The sequence below is a fragment of the Hyla sarda genome, chromosome 3 (assembly GCF_029499605.1).
Source record: "Hyla sarda isolate aHylSar1 chromosome 3, aHylSar1.hap1, whole genome shotgun sequence".
Taxonomy (NCBI): Eukaryota; Metazoa; Chordata; class Amphibia; order Anura; family Hylidae; genus Hyla; species Hyla sarda.
The window spans coordinates 50,755,414-50,762,226 of NC_079191.1; the positions used below are offsets into that span (position 1 = coordinate 50,755,414).

Below are 6,813 nucleotides of genomic sequence, written 5' to 3' on the forward strand. Positions count from 1 at the left end.
CTGACATCTCTATTCATTTTAGCAGCCATGCATAGCAGATGCATAGCAAATGTATGCTAAGGGCAGCATGGTGGCTCAGTGGTTAGCACTACTGCCTTGCAGTGCTGGGGACTTGGGTTCAAATCCCACTAAGGACAACAATAAATAAAGAGTTATTATTATTATAATGACGTCAGCAAAGAGCACTGTGCTCGTGATGTCATCAGAGAGAATTCCAAAAAGAAAAGAATTTCCTCTGTAGTATTCAGCAGCTAATAAGTACAGGAAGGATTAAGATTTTTTTAATAGAAGTAATTTACAAATCTGTTTAACTTTCTGGCACCAGTTGATTTAAAAGAAAAAAGGTTTTCACCGGAGTACCCCTTTAAGGTGACCTCCTTCTATCCCACAGATATACCATATATACTTGCCTTATATCAGGCCTGTGAATGTCACCGTATATCTACATTATATTCTGGTGTTTGCAACTAAACTAACAACGCAGGTAAAAATCTCTCTCACGTCCCCGCATTTTGTCACATTTCTGGTTTCCATAGCAACAATAATTATTGCCATCCAATCACTGAGCTTTTCTTCATGTTAATATCTAGGGTTAATAGAACTGAGGAGAAGTAAACTGCGACTGGCATGATAAATATTCATATACAGTGATCCCTCAACTTACAATACTTTCAACATATAATGGTCTTTTCTGGACCATTGTAACTTGAAACCAGACTCGACATACAATGCTAAGGAATCTGCAAAACATGTCAATGGCTGGAAGAACCGACCAATCAGAATGGGCATTCACTGGTTAAAACCCCTGTATTACTGAAGTGCATGCACTGACTGGTGTCTGGTAGCGCCCCCTACAGTACAGGGCAGTATTACATGTTCTGTACTACTTTTAACCTATGTCATGGTTAGCTGCTCCTTTGGACACCAAGTAAGAGCGGCTCCATTACTTTTTTTAGGGCATTATGTGTACTGTCGAGGAACCTGAAGAAGCTCCTGTCCTCTACATAGACCAGTGTTTCCCAACCAGGGTGCCTCCAGCGGTTGCAAAACTACAACTCCCAGCATGCCCGGACAGCCTTTGGCTGTCCGGGCATGCTGGGAGTTGTAGTTTTGCAACAGCTGGAGGCACCCTCGTTGGAAAACACTGAAATAGATAATGATTTACAGCTCCCAGCTGATTTTTATTACTTTTATATGTAAAGATTTGCTTTATCTATATTAGTTATCTACTTATTTTTCTTTAATCCTCACTTTTTCCTATTTTTGGATGACATTTTGGTGGCTTCAGAACCAATTACCAGGTTTCCATGGAGTTCTGGTCTCAACATACAATGGTTTCAACATACAATGGTTGCCCTGGAACCGATTAATATTGTAACTTGAGGGACCACTGTATACAGGAGAGCTGTCCTGTAATGGATTACACAGCCGGCCTCTGCTAAGATTAGGCTGGGAGGGATGTATGTAATGTGCTACAGAAAATCAATGCCGATAAATGGGGAAAAGCTCCAATAATATGCACATTTTAAGGGTGTTACTTATGATGCATCCATTATTTAAATGGGCAAAACATTAACCAATTCTAATATACTTCATAAAAAGAGACCACTAGGGGTCCCCATACCATCCAGAACATAATCTTGTCCGGCTGCAGCATCATCTTTGTCCCAGCTGAAGCACAGGCATGGGACAAAGTCCAGGAAGTGAGGGCAGGACTAGCACTCCTCTGTGCTCACTCCTGTCCTATCAGACTGCAGCATGAAAAAAAGAGAGGAAGGGGTTACTGAGCAGCCTGCACTGTAGCATGAGGATGCAGATTGGATGAAGAGACCCAGCACAGACCAGCAGACTCGAGGGAGAAAGTGAATGCATAGTGAGTGAGGGCGGGCCTAGTAATTGCCTCAGACACGCCCCTTCCTGAGCCGTGGAGGTCAGATTGAGTGAGCAGCAGAACAGAGGGATATGTGAGCCAAATATAGAAGCATCTCCATGAACAAGTGAGTAACATATAGAAGCAGTCTTTTTTTCTGTGATAGGACCAGGTATGCTTTTAATTCATCCCAGAAGGGTGTTATGGTATTTCCTGTCAATATTCTATCCATGTCTAATCTAAAAAGGTATGTGACTATTGGGACCACCAACGATGCCGAATATTAAAGTTTAAGCCCCGCACAATCTTCATCCCCAGCGTGGAGAGACACAGGCCCCGCTGTACAGTACAGTTGTGAAGGTTCGTGCACAAGCCATTTTCTGATGAATGGGACTTGTGCGTGAATCTTTGCTGAGAGTGGTCTGGCTGCCCGAGCAACTGTACAGTCTAGCGTGGCCTGCATCTCCCACCTCTGGGGGCTTAAAGGAGTACTCCGCTGCTCAGCATTTGGAACAAACTGTTCCGAACACTGGAGCTGGCATTGGGAGCTCATTACGTCATAGCCCCGCCCCTCATGACATCATGACGGCTGTCACACCCCCTCCCATAGACTCCCGGCACCGGCGTTCAGAACAGTTTGTTCCAAACCCTGAGCAGCGGTGTACCCCTTTAAAGTTTGGGACTTGCACTTTAAAGGGCTACAATAACCAATGTTTATATGTTTATATAAGCCGGGCTCAAACATGCAGCAGACCTTTCTTTTATATATATGTGGGAAGCCTATCAGGCTGAATTTGTGCGAGGGGGCGAGAATTCCCACACCTCTAGGCGGAGCCATGTTTGGGGAGGGAGTATAAAATGTCCCTGCATCATGTAAGCGGGGCGTACGTGACGTTTGCGGAAGGCGGTTGTCCAGCGAGCAGACTTCTCACGGTAAACCCGATCTTCCGGCCTCCAGTCTTTTACTATGTTCCCACCTACGCTCCAGGTCCCCCGGGGGTCTGACCGTTCCTCCCCGCCACACTCCGTTGCATGGAGTCTCGGGCGGAGGATCGGAGCACCTGGTTCCCGGTTTCCACTGTCCCGAACTCTCCTCCGCTCGCTCAGTTAGTGTTGCATACAGTACATGCACTCATAGTGTCTTAGGCAGCAGGTACAGTTACTGTTGTGTACATTTATGCGCTCGTTGTGCTATATGCAATGTGTACAGACAGTGTTAGACACTCAGGCGTTGAGCACTGTTCGTGTGCTTGTCGTGGTCATCTTGCACTCACGTGTGTCGTCCTTTCCATACATACGTGGGTCGCTAGTCAGAACATATGCTCATAACTCTTGTCATATCTAGCTTCATACTGTCTTACCATACACATAGCTCGCACTGTTCATGCCCTCGTTGTGTTATATGCAATGTGTACAGACAGTGTTAAACACTAAGGCCTTGAGCACTGTTCGTGTGCTTGTCGTGGTCATCTTGCACTCACGTGTGTCGTCCTTTCCATACATACGCAGGTCGCTATCCAGAACATATGCTCATAACTGTTGTCGTATCTAGCTTCATACTGTTTTACCATACACAGAGCTCGCACTGTTCATGCCCTCGTTGTGTTATATGCAATGTGTAAGGACAGTGTAAAACACTAAGGCCTTGAGCACTGTTCGTGTGCTTGTCGTGGTCATATTGCACTCACGCGTGCCGTCCTTTCATACATATGTGGGTCGCTATCCAGAAACATATGCTCATAACTGTTGTCGTATCTAGCTTCGTACTGTCTTACCATACACATAGCTCGCACTGGTCATACGCTCATGGATGCATACGGAGTATACTACACATACGTTCGTAGCTTTCATACTGTACAGATGGTCATAGCTTGTACTCCACAATCACCAATAGTTACACCGCACTTACCTCTGTGCCAGTATACTTCGCATACGTCTAAACTTGCACTGAATATACGGTGGTACGTGTGTAGTTTGTGGTCAGCATTAATCAGTTTAGTCCAGTGATGTCAACATCACGCGTACGTACATCACGTCCACAGGGTTACTCAAGATCTGTCACGCCTACAGGTAGGAGGTTTGAGTTAGATTGTCTTGTTACGGGCACGATGATTATGCAAGTCCTGCCACATCTATAGGCACGAGGGTACGCGGGACCTGTCTAAACTACAGGTACGATAGGCACGCAGAGACCGATCATGTCTACAGACACAATGCTTCTGTTTATACCTGTCACACGTTCATGTACGACAGTCTACAGGCGCAATTGTTACACGAGTTCTGTCAAATCTTTAGGAATGTGCATGACAAGGAGACCCATCATTTGCTGCAGGTCGTCATTCCTATAACCTATGCTAAACTGTCTTCCCTCTCCCTGCTCTAACACCATTACACTCCTGCTCCCCCTCCCCTGTCTAGGTCTTCTCTTCAGTCTATGGCTCTGTAGCAAAATTGTCCTTTCTCCTTTGTCCAGCGTAACCACCATTCTCACCTCTGCTCTCCAGCCCCCCCATATCCTTATCTGTATCTATCGTCCTATAGCTATACAATTTATGGCCCAACTTAATGTCCATTCTCCACATATGTTGTTTTAACCCCTGCATATTTTGTGAGATAGAACGTGTGTTTTCTCCTTGTGAGCTCAGAAATGCTTATGACTTGATAAAGGGAGGAATCCCGAAAGCTTGTCTCTACACAATCTTGTTAGTCCAATAAAAAAGGTATTACAAGATACTGCAACTACCGATGATTTTGCTTTTTATACACATACATACACACACACATGGAAAATGGCCAGAATGATGTTAGTTGTTGTTCTGTTGTAGGACATAAATGTATTGTAAAATCACAGGGTGAACGCCGTATACCGCACTGGACTGTCCGGTGACATAAAGGATCACTGTACAGGGTCCGCTGCATCCCATGAACTACAAATCCCAGCATGCCTGACAACATGGCTGCCACAATATTTTAATCAGTGATTTATTGGCTAGAATTGGCACGACACATATCTAATCCAGAGATCTCACACCTGTGGTTCTCCACAAAACTACAAGTCCCAGCATTCCCTAACAATGTGCAGCTGTCCTAGCATGCTAGGAGTTGTAGTCTTGACACAGCTGGAGTTCTATGCTTATCTACCAACTCTATAACTTATCTTTCTATACAGCTAGTCTATGGAGGCTTGATGCTGCTATCTACTTGGACCTGGCATCCCCTCCAGCACTCTATAGACTTCTATGGCAGTGTTTCCCAAACAGAGTGAATGTCAGGGCATGCTGGGAGTTGTTTTGCAACAGCTGAAGACAAAGGCTCTCCCGGCTTGCTGGGTGTTGCAATTTCGAAAAAGCTGTAGATGCACTGTTTGTGTGGTGGCCCAGTATGGGAGTTGTTACCCCGTACCCTTGCTGCCCTGTCAGCCTCCCTGCAGTGTCCCCTGCCCCCCCCCCCCCCCCTGCATCTGTTCTACTGTAATTGTATTGTATCCCCTATGTTATGTATATAAGAATGTTGTATATTTAAGAAGGGTTAACATGTGATCACCAGTTGTCATGTGAGTTGTCATGTGATTGTTACCCAGGAGTTATAAGTGACCAGGTGACTTAAGGGTGACCAATGGGACCCCACCAGAGTCTCCCCCATAAAAGCCCTGGGAGGAGTCTCTTCTCTCTCTTAGTTCCTGAGTCTTTGCTGAGGTGCAGTCGAGCCTAAGAGTCTGGAGTCATAGGAGCCTCAAGTCATGTCTGCAGCCACAAGCTACAAGTCTACAAGTAAGATAAAGTCACAGCTTATTCTGTCTCCAGTCAAGTCAAGTCAGTCACTATCATCTATTGTCAAGTCAACGTGACCTGCACTACATTGTCCAAAACCACTGCAAGTCCCAGCAAGCCCTTAAGGTCTCTGAAGTCACTGGTCACCTCCGTGGGCCTGGCTACATGTATAGACTGTACCATCTGTCACTCAGTAAAACTACCGTTGTCCGTAACCTGGCGTCGGAGTCATTATTGCCCCTGTGCCTAGCCCACGATGCAGTTATAAACTTTCGGGTGGTATCAAGGATAAACCACGACCTGGCGTCACGAATACAAGAGGTTAATGCCATCTAACCCTAGGGTAATTCCATCTGCCCAGAATCACATCCCATACAACATTTGGAAAACACTGTTCTATGGGGTACGACTCTAGATGAGTTTTACAGCTTGATAGAAGAACGCTGCAAGAGGCTCTTTTCTATCCCACAGGTCTGGTGACACCACAGATGAGCCAGATGCATCGAACGGTCCCAAAAGAATGGTATATGTTGGTAACCGTTCAAAAGAATGGTATATGTTCAAGCACCATTCCTCCTGGAAATTTAGCAATAAAATTTACCACTAGACGGAACCATCCTGCAGCAGATTTTGACACCATTGACTTTGAAGGGTCAGTGGAAAATCCCCAATAGTGGCAGATTTTCCACGTACCCACTAAAGTCAATGGTGTCAAATTCCTCTGCAGATTAGTTAAGTGTTAAACTACCCTTACTTTGAGCCCTGATGAAGACAAGGGCCAATGAACTTTGGCCCCCAAGGGACAGAGGTCCCAATTAAGACAGGGACCTGAGCTTGACAGGTATAATGATAAGCTCTGTACAGCACTGCAGTATAAGCTGGTGCTATATAAAACAGAAAATCATCACTGTGTCCTCCTCTGGTATAATACCGCCAGTGTGTGTGACTATGAAGCACCCGGCTATTACCTAATGTCCATAGTCCTTATTGACCTGACGTTCTCCATGACTCACCAGGTAAAGAAAGTCCCTTATTAACCAGCGGTGTGAATGACTTCACTGAATGGCGTTCCTCTGTGCTGCCAGGTGTTTTTTTTTTGTAACCTCGCTATGTGCGGAAATATTCTCGCAGGAATGTGCCCAGGCGCTTGTGGAATGTGGTAACACCGACACC

The 6,813-nt window shown here is 45.5% G+C and overlaps 1 protein-coding gene across 5 annotated transcripts in view; it reads right to left on the reverse strand.

The window, feature by feature from the left end:
* Nucleotides 1-6,813, reverse strand: part of ROCK2 (Rho associated coiled-coil containing protein kinase 2) — a 211,146-nt gene that overhangs the window by 160,845 nt on the left and 43,488 nt on the right. The window lies entirely within an intron of this gene.